Here is a 12705-nt window from a genome sequence, read left to right as displayed (position 1 = left end):
GAGTTGAGTAACTTGCCCAAGGTCACGCAGCTAATGACTGACAGAGCTAGGATCAAACCTTGGCAATCTGGCATAGAGGTGCTGCAATCACTCTACCTGCACACTCAGGAGATGCTCCACCTCAAAGGCCTCTGCCATCTCTGACACTCCCAGTCTTATAATTCAAACAACTTCCTCCAACCTCCCAGGACCACCTCACTCTGGTGCACAGACCCTCATGGGCTCCATTTGTCTATTCCATGAAGCAAAAGCAGCCCCAGCATCCTCAGGCAAGCTTGTCTTCCTACCTTCCACTCTACCCACTGAGCTAAGGATCTCAACACATTGGCTACAGGAAGCTCCAACCCAGAGCCGGGGCTGGGAGTCAGATTCATCCTAGCTCTACCATCTCCAGCTGTGTGGCCTTCAGCAAGTCACTTAACTCACTCAAGTCTCCATCTCCTCATCTGTAAAATGATGATCACAATCCCTGCCCTAAAGGGTTGTGGTGAGCTTGTGGGAAGGCCCAGGCACATAGTGCGTGCTCAAGGACAGGCAATTTCACATTCTTTGCTCTGAAGAAGTACACGGATATATTTCCATTAGGGTAAAACAAAAATATCTTAACGTTCACTTTATTCTAAGCCCTGGAGGCCTTTAGCAGGGCTGACAACTTCGTCTGGAGGATGGTAAATATTTGTCTATTTCAGAGGCAGTATTTATCTTCTAAGGCACTCGTGCCAGTCCCCGTGCTGACAAGCAACTTGTTTATTTATTACCTTAATAACAAATAGATTGTCAGGCCTGGAGGCTCCGCACACACTGACTTGAGGATGTGCCTGCTTTGAGCCCCAGCCAGTCCAGGCTCTGTCCTACTCTGGGGGTCTGGGGAGCTGCGGGAGTGGGGCAAGAAGGGACCTGGCTGCCTTCCATGTCCTGCCATTTATTCTTTGATTTGTTCTATCCAAAACCCTCCCCTTATCGAGCCCATACTGTGAGCCTTGCCATGGGCTGACCCTGGGCTGCAAGGAAGAACCATGCATAGCCACTGTCCTTAAAGGGTTCAAAGTCTAGAAAGAGGGAGATGATGGTGATAAAAATAATAAGGATAATAACAATAGTTAATAATGACCAGGCGTAGTAGCTCACACCTATAATCCCAGCACTTTTGGAGGCCAAGGCGGGCAAATCACGAGGTCAGGAGATTGAGATCATCCTGGCTAACATGGTGAAATGCGTTCTCTACTAAAAACACAAAAACTTAGCTGGGCATGGTGGCGGGTGCCTGTAGTCCCAGCTACTCGCGAGGCTGAGGCAGGAGAATGGCATGAACCCGGGAGGCGGAGCTTGCAGTGAGCTGAGATCATGCCACTGCACTTCAGCCTGGGCGACAGAGCGAGACTCCGTCTCAAATAATAATAATAATAATTAATAATAATAACAGTAAACACTCTGTGCCAGGCACTGTGCTAGGTACTTTACACACATTAACTCATTTAATTCTACTTATAAGTAGATACTATTATTATCCCCATTATACTGATGAGGTAACTAAGGCACAGAGAGTCAAGGGGCTTACCCAAGCTCACCCCTACAAAACTCATTGCAGTACACAGCAGGGGTAGATACCAAAACTACATAATAATCATGCAATAATAATATTTATGTTTTTTATGATAGCCGCAAGGCTTCCTAGCTATTTTTCCCACGTACCAGACATACTCTTGCCTTAGAGTCTTTGTGTTTGCTGCTTCCTCTTTCTAGAAGAGTCTTCCCCCAAAATCCACCTTGCTCACCTCCTTCAAATCTTTGTTCAAAGTCACCTTTTCAGTGGCACCTCCTCCGTTTATCATTGCTGCCCCATCTGACCCTCCAACCTCCTTTGCTTAATCAGCTTCCATAGCACTTATCACTGTAACACGTCCTACTTTTGTTTGCCTCTTCCCACTCAAATGTACTGCCGTGGGGCAGGGTTTTTTCTGCCTTGTTCTCTGCTGCATTCACAGTATTCAGAGAAGAGCCTGGCATATAGGAGGCACTGAGTTTGTTGAGTGAATGAATTATTCCTCACAGTTTAATCTCTGCAGCCCTCCCCTGAACTGCTGGCATTTCTCAGGGTCCCAGACATTGCTTCTCCTTCCTGGTGTCACCAACACACTCTCCTCGGAGGATTTCACACCTTCCAGGGATTCAGGTTCCAGCCTCCTCTGAGGACTCTCAGATCTTTGTCTCTAGACCAGATCTTGTTCTTGTGTTGACCTGTTTAGGTAAGCATCCAGGAGACTTCTCTACCACGGCTCCACCTAAGTCAGAGTCCAAAGCCTTCTCACCACCCTCTACCCACATGCACCCCTCCTCCTGGGGAACCAAGTCCCAGTCACCCAAACCAGGAACCTGGGGGTCAAGCTTTAACTCCTTCCCTCCTTCATCCCACTATCAACAGTCCCAGGTTCTAAAAAGCATCTCTGATCTTCCCCTTCTCTGTCACCACCTCAATTCAGGCCATTATCATAAGGGAACCATAGCTCCAGCCTCCCTCCGGGACTGCCACCAGCCCCTCCCTGTGAAACCATCCCCTATGGTGTTTCTAAAACACCAGCATGCCCATTTAAGTCCCCTGCTCCAGGCTATTTAGTGGCTCCCCATTGCCTACTGACTGAAAGCCAAGGGCATAGCCTCAACCTACCTTCCCAGCCTCATCATCCCAGCCTTGGCATTCCCCCTTTCCCAAACACATCGCGCACCCACACCTGTGCTTGGGCCACTCCCTCCACCTGAAATGTCTGTGCCCCTCTCCTCTGCATGGAAAACTCCTCCTCACCTTTCATGATCCAACTTAAATGTCACCTCCTGCAAGCATCCTTCTCTGAGAGGAGAGGAGGGGCATTGTGAGGACATGGACAAAGGAAAGAATGAGACAGGTTTGGGCAATGGACCTTGCAGCTTCTGGGACCCTCCATCAGGGCTGGGCTCCTAGAATCTCCCGTGAGTGGTGAACTTACCACTGGCTTCGAGGTGGGGGTTGTAATTGCCCGTGGCTGGGATTCTCAGTGTGGGTTACAGACCTGACAGACACACAAAGCACCTGGACCCTCAAGAGTTCATGTCAGAGGTGTCAGGTGCCTGAGAACATGGGGACTACCAACCACATGACACGCTCGGGGGAAAAGACCATCCAGATACCTGAGGTATCCTCTACGGCTGCTGATCACAGGGGGCCAGGGCCCCAACAGCGATTCTGGGAGCTAGTATGAGGCAGCATGGTGTGTTGGTTATGCCCATAGAGATCCTAGAGCTAGGCTGTCTGGGTTTGAATCCTGGCTCTACTACATCCTACTGCTGAGGCCTTGGACAAGTTACAAAAATATTCTGTGCCTCAGTTTCTGTATCTAAAAAAGAGAAGTATTCATTGCACCTACCTTATAGGGTCATCATGAAAATTAAATGACTTACCACAAATCAAACATGTAAAATATAGTAAGCATTATTTAGGTATGGTTATTATTGATGTGATTATTCACACTGTGGTTTGGCAGGCCAAGCCCAGAAACGAGACAGAGCAATGACTGGGCATTGCCTTCCCGAAGGGTAGTGGCTTGAAGGGAGTGACCCTGGGCCCAGGCAGGGCTCCTCTGTGTCATTCTTCAGGACTCAGCTCCAGCCCACGCTCTCCATTATCTAAGTAGCCCTCCCTGACCCTGGCCCTCCTGAGGTCCCCTGCAGCCTCCCACCTCTGTATCACCCTGTGTTGTCATTATCTGCTTACATGTCTGTCCCCACACCCAGGCTGTGAGCTCCGAACTGGCATGGTCCACCCCAGTGCAGCTCTTGGAGCCCCAGTGCCTTTCTTGGTGCCAGGCCCGCAACATATGCTCCACAACTGAGCAGAGCTGCCAAGTCCTCCCCAGCCCAGAGCCTGTGGCCTAAAATCTAAAGCCTTTAATGCCTGCCTCAGAGCTGGGTGCCACAGGAAGGATCACACCCTCAGACCTGGACATCTTGGGGGAAGGTTTCTTTTCTTTCCAGAGAGCCACACCTCCAAAAGCCACCGAGACTGCTCATGAGCTGGAATTCAAGACCTGGGGAAAACCTAAGGTGTGTCTGGTAGAGAAGTATGGGGGCAGGGCCCATTCCCTGTGAGAGTCTTCCCTGGGTAAAATTGGAAATTTAACAACAGGTTCGACCCAAGGCACTGACCAATGGAGTGGAGACCCCTGCTATGCTCACCATTAACCCTGCACTTGCTTGACCACAGGAGGGCTGAGGATCCTACGGGAGATGACAAGACAGCTATTTACCAGCCGGCATAAAAATATTTCAGTATTTTGACAACCAGCAGGGCTCTATTTGTACAGCCCAGCTATTGGACCTGAAAACAGCAATGAAGGAGACTCAAGCGCTTGTCCTCCAGGAATTTACTGCCCAGTGGGTTGCTGGGGAGCCAAGGCTGAGAGGCAAGCAAGCAGTCACCCCACAATAAGACAAATGCTATAAAAGAACTGCATGCAAAATGCTATGAGAGTCCAGTGAAGGAGGAATGCCCAGGCTTGGATGAATCTGGGGCTATTGAAGAAGGAGGAGGTGTTTTGGAGGCCTTGGAGTTCTGGCCAGGTAGGTAAAGAGGAACGGGCACTGCAGGCAGTGAGAACAGCAAGGGCAAAGGCCTGGAACTGGGCAGGTATGGGGCATGTTGCTTGGCCCCCCTGCCTCCCATCTGCACATTGCACATTGAAGACAGTGTGGCAATTCCTCAAGGATCTAGAACTAGAAATACCATTTGATCCAGCCATCCCATTACTGGGCATATACCTAAAGGATTATAAATCATGCTGCTATAAAGGATGCTAGGGGAGAACCTAAGGGTACATGTGTCTTTATAGCTGCTATAAAGACACATACACACATATGTTTATTGTGGCACTATTCACAATAGCAAAGACTTGCAACTAACCCAAATGTCCATCAATGACAGACTGGATTAAAAAAATATGGCACATATACACCTTGGAATACTATGCAGCCATAAAAAAAGATGAGTTCATGTCCTTTGTAGGGACATGGATTAAACTGGAAACCATCATTCTGAGCAAACTTTCTCAAGGACAGAAAACGAAACACCACATCTTCTCACTCACAGGTGGGAATTGAAAAATGAGAACGCTTGGATACAGGGCAGGGAACATCACACACTGGGGCCTGTTGTGGGGTGTAGGGAGGGGGGAGGGGGAAGGGATAGCATTGGGAGATACACCTAATGTAAATGATGAGTTGGTGGGTACAGCACACCAACATGGCACGTGTATACATATGTAACAGACCTGCACGTTGTGCACATGTACCCTAGAACTTAAAGTATAATTAAAAAAAAAAGAAGTTTGGAGTTTGAGCCGGGCGCGGTGGCTCACGCCTGTAATCCCAGCACTTTGGGAGGCCGAGGCGGGCGGATCACAAGGTCAGGAGATCGAGACCACGGTGAAACCCCGTCTCTACTAAAAATACAAAAAATTAGCCGGGCGCGGTTGTGGGCGCCTGTAGTCCCAGCTACTCGGGAGGCTGAGGCAGGAGAATGGCGTGAACCCGGGAGGCGGAGCTTGCAGTGAGCCGAGATCGCGCCACTGCACTCCAGCCTGGGCGACAGAGCGAGACTCCGTCTCAAAAAAAAAAAAAAAAAAAAAAAAGAAGTTTGGAGTTTGATTCAATTGGCAGAGAAAAGTCAGAAGTGTATTAAAATACACTTAGATAGGCGACTGACATGGCTGGATTTGGCAAGAAAACTAAATCTGGCTTCAATGTGGAGAGTGGGTTGGAGAGGGCCAGATGGGAGGCAGGGGGGCCAAGCAGTGGCTGCTGCGGGGCCCCCATCATGGAGGATGTGGAGTGCCCAGTGAGACAGAGGAAAGATGGGGGGCATAAGTGGGCAGCATCCTCTCAGAAAAAAAAAATCAGCCACATTAGGCCAGTCTCGGTCAAAAGGAGGAGTTCGTCTTCTGGGTGGAGGGAACTGCAAAGCATCTGAGAGCCAAGGGGATCCTGATAGATGAGGAATTTAATCCTCATGCATTTAGCCAGGCCTGGGAACAACAAACAGGAGCGGGTTATTGGCTGGGTCCCCGTAATATGCTCCCACGCCATGACTATCTATCTGACTCACCCATTATAACCCCCAGACCTTGAAAAAGACAGGAAGAAGTAGCTCCAACTCACTGCACAAGGTTCAGTCGCCATTTATCTTTCAAACAAGTGGCTCTGTGGGTCAGCATTTGTCATTCGACTCATCAGAGAAGAGCTGCAAAGCATGGACTCGGAAGGCCATGGTTTGAGGCTGAGCCACAGAATGAGTTCTGGGCCAGGGGTCCTGCTGCTGCCACTCACTGGCTGTGTCAAAGGTGACCAAGTCAATCCCCTGCACCTCAGCCTCAATTTCCTCATCTTGAGAGGAGGACTGTTGTGCACCTCACCTGAGGATGGCACCTCTGCTTGCTGTCGGTCTTCTGCTTTGGGGTAACAGGCCAGCTACCCAGCTTCTCAGCTGGCACAATGACAAAAGCAACTATTCATTAAACACCTAGTGTGCATCAGACTCTGTAAAGGACACTATAAACACATACATGCGCGCACACACACACACACACACACACACACACAAACCCCAAACCCCTCCAATGCAGACAGACACTATTATTACCATTTTAGAAATACAAAAATGAGGCCAGACCCAGTGGCTCACACCTGTAATCCCAGCACTTTGGGAGGCCGAGGCAGGTGCATCACTTGAGACCGGGAGTTCCAGACCAGCCTGGTCAACATGGTGAGACTCCATCTCTACTAAAAATACAAAAAAACTTAGGTGGATGAGGTGACACATGCCTGTAATCCCAGCTACTGGGGGGTAGGGCTGATGACCAAAATGAATCTGGGAGGCAGAAGTTGCAGTGAGCTGAGATTGTTCCACTGCCCTCCAGGCTGGGCGACAAAGTGAGACTATATCAGAAAAGGAAAGGTAAGGTAAGGAAAGGAAAGGAGAGGAGAGGAGAGGAGAGGAGAGGAGAGGAGAGGAGAGGAGAGGAGAGGAGAGGAGAGGAGAGGAGAGGAGAGGAGAGGAGAGGAGAGGGGAGGGGAGGGGAGGGGAGGGGAGGGGACGGGAGGGGAAAGGAGGGAAAGGATAAAGAAAAGAAGGGGAAGGAAGGAAGGAAGGAAGGAAGGAAGGAAGGAAGGAAGGAAGGAAGGAAGGAAGGAAGGGAGGGAGGGAGGGAGGGAGGGAGGGAGGGAGGGAGGGATGGAGGGAGGGAGGGAGGGAGGGAGGGAGGGAGGGAGGGAGGGAAGGAAGGATATGAGACTCAGAGAGGTTCAGTCTTGTTAAAGACCACACAGGGAATAAAGGGCAAAGCTGGGATTTAAACATAGATTTGTTGGATGCTAATATGTACAAGTTTCTGTAACACTAGGCAGACTAGGCAGGTATGAGAATGTGAAAGGGACTCGGAGGGACTCAGGGCTCCTTGTTACATTCAGCAAACTGGAGGGCCCTTCCTCTCCCTCAGGGCTTGCCCTTCTCTCTGAAATATACACAAACCGCCTGAAATGGCACACTAACCATCTGCCCTCTCATCCTTTAAAAAAAGTGTTTCTACTTCCCAGTGGAAAATGAAAATATGACGATGGCTCTACGTCCTTATTGTTCTTATAGTACAGTGATGAAGATTTTTGACTTTGGTATCATTCAAATGTGTTACTTTCTAGTTGTGTGACCTTGGACAAGTTGATTAACTCCTCTGAGCTTTGATCTCGTCATACATAAAGTGAGGAAAATGACAACGATAATCTCCTCCTCATGGATTTGTAGTCAATTCATAGGGAGCATTTTGCTCCGAGCCTGGCCCACAGTAACAACAGTATCCACAGCACAGATTCTAGACTTAGACTGACTGGATTCCAATTCTGTCTCCACCGTTGGGTAACCTTGGGGAAGTTATGTAACCTCTCTTTGAGTTTTCTCATCCGTAAAAAAAATCTCATCTATAAAATAGGGATTCTTATAGAACCTATCACATAAATGGTTGTGAAGATTAAACAAGTTAATACATGTGAAATGCTTAGAAATTTGGGGGAATCTCATCAGCACTTAATAAGTGTTGCCTATTTTAGATAATCTTCACCATCTACTATAAAATATATGATAGAAAACCATTTATAGACACTTTGACTCTTACACAAATATCTGGCAACCTACAGAGAATAATTAGAACAAGAGAACTTGAATTGGGGAAAAAGGAGATAAAAGGGGTATCAACTGGGATCAGCAGGGTTAAAGAACCAGGTATATATTGCAATGTTGAAATGGAACTCAGTGCAAAGTGCTAGCTAAGACAGAAGGAATTGCCTCTCTCTCTTTCTCTTCCTCTCCCCACCTCCCTCCCACACTCCCTCCCTCCTTTCTTTCAATTATTGTAAAAATAAAATGGGATGATAATGCATGAGGCAGACTGGCTAGCTCTTTACCAAATCCATGTCCTCTTCTCCTGGGCACACGGCTAGACTACATTTTCCAAGTCTTCCTGTCATTAGGATTAGCCATACATCTGCATTCTGAACAATGGAATCTGAGCGTAAGTGATGTATGCCACTTCCTGACCTGGCCATGAAAAAAAAACTTCCATGCTCTTTCCCCTTCTGCCACTGGGTGTAGATTACAGCATGCCTCTAGAGCCACATGTTGAACTTGAAGAGCCACAGTATATAAGGAGCCTGGTCTGACTCACCACTTGAAGGAGAGTTTCCCATCAGTCAAAACACCCATTCTGGACTTTATCAGAGAAAGAAATAAACTTCTATAGTGGTTGAACCATTATGCTTTCATGGACTTATTTGTTATGGCAGCTAATGACAGCCTAACTAATGCTACTGCTTGTGAAAAGTTTAATGCTGTGCCTGGAACATAGTGAGCACTTAGTTTATGGTAGCCAAGAATTCAAGAGATCAGAAAGCCCAACAATGTTGCAGATTATAAGATATCAAAACTTGCATTGGTTTCAGAAAAACAAGCCTTTTGCACCCTGTCTCTTCTAAACCCACAAAAGCATAGAGGTGCCCCTTTGGGTCTCTGTAAAACAGACTTAATGAATCCATCCAAAAGAGTGACCCTGAGGAATAAAGAAGATAATTATGATCACTACCATTTAATCAAAATATGGATTGTGCATTAGGCATTTAACTATTGACTTTATCTGCATTACCTTTCTTATTCCCCCTAAGTACATTAATAATTCCCATTTTACAGGTAATGAAACTGAGGGTCAGAGGTTAATGCCCAAGTCACATAAATAGTAAGTAGGCAGCCAAGCAAAGACTTGAACTCAGGTCCTATTGATTATACAGTCAAACTCCTTAAACAACTCCCCTTCCCTGGGTGAGGAGAGGCCCTCCAGGGCCCATCTTGGCTGACTGGCTCCACATCTGGATCCTCAGCCAACAGGGGAGGGCAGTTGACCTTGGAGTCACAAGGGACAGTAAGTTGAGACTCAGTGTAAGAGATTTTAGGTCTGTCTGGCTTACCCCAGCTCTCCAGGCTTAGCTCCCTCCTCAGCCTCTGTGACCCAGCCAAGCTGCAGCTAGACCGAGTATTGGTGCAGCATGTAAAAAGCTAGAAAAAAAAATGGGGGAAAACAGGTCACCAGGAGGGAAGAGGAAACTTGTCATCCCACCGCCTTCCACCCCACACTGACTCCCAGGAAGCAGTGAGACATTGGGCCCTGGCTTTCCCCTCCAAGGTCACCTTCATGACAGTTCCACCAGGGTTTCAGCTGGCAGCACCCGCCAACGCCAGGCCATGATGGATTACTGCTCGCTCTGGCTACTGTTCACTGCACAATCCAATCTAGGAGACACACATATTTCTCAATTCAGGGACTTCTTTTATTTTATGAAAAAATCAGCCAGCTGCTCAGGCATGAGTAGCTGGGCTTGGCAAGTGCTGTGGATTTTGTGAGTCTCCTGCAGCCCTGTTGCCTTCCTGAACTGCTCTTCCTTCTGTCCTATCAATTACCCACTCTCAGCCCCATAGAGTGTGGAAGAAAGAGCCCAGGCTTTGGAGCCAATTAGTCCTGGGTTCAAGCCCCACATCTACCACTTACTCTCTGGGGGATTTTTCACAAGTTGCTCTGTGTGCAACTTTCCTTGAGCCTCAGTTTCCTCGTGCATAATGTGATGGTGATGCTACCCACACTCCAGAATTATTAAACGGCATAAATGAGTCATGAGCGTGGTGTTCCTGGCACAGCGAAGAGCATACCTGCAACTACTACACATAGAAACCTATTCAGTTTCCTCTTCTCCATCTCTATTCTTAATCAATTTCTCATTTTCTCTGTCCCCTGCTCTCCCTCCCTCTTCCTCTTCTCTCATCTCTGCTTCTCTGTAGGTCACATCAATCTTAAAACTTCCATAGAATGTCCCAGATTGCTCTGTCCTAAAAATCAGAGCAATTACTACCATAAGCCCCTTGAACTAAGCTTCTTCTTTAAGCTCTGCCTTTATATGAACAACTATGGTCTATCTTGTGTTATCATTAGAATATAATCCTTATAACTTGGAGAATGGTTCTGAAACTGACTTCTGGAAAGGCTGATTCCAACCCTTAAATATCTTGTCACCATCCTTCCAAATTCTAGTAAACCATTGTTCTCAGTTCTTCACCTGCTTTCTATATTTCTGATTTTATTGAGATACCCCCACCAGCTCAAAGAGAAAGGAAAGCATTCTGTGTGGGAAGTGATCAGGGGATTATCTTTATGAAACTGAGCAAAATAAAAAAAAAAAATAGGCCAGGAGCGGTGGCTCATGTCTGTAATCCTAGCACTTTGGGAGGCCGAGGCAGGGGGATCACAAGGTCAGAAGATCAAGGCCATCCTGGCTAACATGGTGAAACCCTGTCTCTACTGAAAATACAAAAAATTAGTCAGGTATGGTGGCGGGCACCTGTAGTTCCAGCTACTCGGGAGGCTGAGGCGGGAGAATGGCGTGAACCCGGGAGGCGGAGCTTGCAGTGAGCCAAGATCGTGCCACTGCACTCCAGCCTGGGCAACAGAAAAGAACAGTAGCCTGATCTGGCCCAGGAGTCCAGACTCCCCACCACTTTATGAATCATTTGAGTCATCTTGTTAATAAACGTTTAAATGGAAAGAAAAGCAAGGAGATGAGTTCGATTGAAAAATCAAAGCTGGCCAAGTGCAGTGGCTCATGTCTGTAATCCCAACACTTCGGGAGGTCAAAATAGGCAGATCACTTGAGGTCAGGAGTTCGAGATCAGCCTGGCCAAAACTGGTGAAACACCGTCTCTACTAAAAATACAAAAATTAGCCAGGCACAGTGGCTCATGCCTATAATCCCAGTTACTTGGGAGGCTGAGGCAGGAGAATCACTTGAAACCAGGAGGCAGAGGTTGCAGTGATCTGAGATCATGCCATTGCACTCCAGCTTGGACAATAAAGCGAGACTCTGTCTCAAAAATAAATAAAAAAATAAAATAGTAAGATGAAATAAAAATAAAAGCCAAATTAGTGCTTTAAATGAAGATGAACATTGAGCACAATCTTAGAAGACATTTCTGTGTCTCCTTTTGCTAGTGCCAGCTTGAAGGTTAGAAGAGGTTGTTCCTTCAAGTCAAAGGAGACCAGTGACCCTGGATCAGAGACAGCCCCACTCTGAGTACTGGCACCAACAGCCAGAATAGAGCTAGAGGCCTTGGGGTGCCTGAATTGCCTGCTGCCATGTCAACATCAGAACACAACATCAAAACATCTTCCCAAACATCCTTGACTTCTCCGCCTTCCCCACTCAGATACTCAACCATTCTCCAAGTCCTCTCAAATACCTAGCAAGTCCACCCTCTTTTCTCCATCCCATTTCCTCTGTCTTATTCCAGGCCCCATGACCTCTCACCTGGGTCACCGCACTAGCCTTCTCCCTGATCTTTCAGCCCTTGCCCCACCCCAATCCTCTCTCTGCACAGCGACAAAGTAATCTTTCAAAAATACCAAACTGACTATGTCTCTCTTCTCTGTGGAACTGTCAAAGGCCTGCCACTGTTCTCAGGCTAATCTAACTTCTTAGACCAGAAACTTCTGTGAAGGGGCACAAAGTAATTATTTTAGGCTTTGTGGGCAAATGGACTCTGTTGTAACTACTCAACTGTGTCATTGTAGCAAAAGCGGCTATAAACAGTAAATAAATAAATGAATATAGTTGTGTTTCAATAAAATTAAACTTACAAAAACATGCAGTGAGCCAGATTCAGCCAGCCAGCCATCATTTGCCAACCTCTGTGACTTAAACCAACCCCTGATGCCCTGGGTGACTTCGCCACTGCCTCACAGAAGTTATCCTCACCAATCACCAGGCTTAATTTTTTCTTTACACAAAGTATGACTCAGTTCCTCCAAACAGGCTGTGTTTTGTCAAACCCCCATCAAAACTCTTTTCCCTCTCTCTTGCTCTCTCTCTCTCTCTCTTTTTTTTTTTTTTTTTTTTTTTTTTTTTTTTTTTTGAGAGATGGTGTCTTGCTCTGCCACCTAGGCTGGAGTGCAGTGGTGCAAATGTGACTCACTGCAGCCTCAACCTCCTGGGCTCAAGCGATCCTCCTGCCTCAGCCAGGACTACAGGTGTGCACCACCACGCCCAGCTAATTTGTGTAGAGATGGAGTTTTGCCAAGTTGCCCAGGCTGGTCTCCA

At 47.4% G+C, this 12705-nt stretch overlaps 1 long non-coding RNA gene across 1 annotated transcript in view; it reads right to left on the bottom strand.

Moving 5' to 3' along the window:
* Positions 1 to 12705, bottom strand: part of LOC105495022 (uncharacterized) — a 71698-nt gene that overhangs the window by 32933 nt on the left and 26060 nt on the right. The window contains exon 2 of the long non-coding RNA XR_011621108.1: positions 9532 to 9619. This is a non-coding gene — a long non-coding RNA (uncharacterized lncRNA). The remainder of the gene's footprint in view (positions 1 to 9531; positions 9620 to 12705) is intronic.

The sequence above is a fragment of the Macaca nemestrina genome, chromosome 1, assembly GCF_043159975.1.
Source record: "Macaca nemestrina isolate mMacNem1 chromosome 1, mMacNem.hap1, whole genome shotgun sequence".
Taxonomy (NCBI): domain Eukaryota; kingdom Metazoa; phylum Chordata; class Mammalia; order Primates; family Cercopithecidae; genus Macaca; species Macaca nemestrina.
This window is presented reverse-complemented; position numbering and strand designations above follow the sequence as displayed.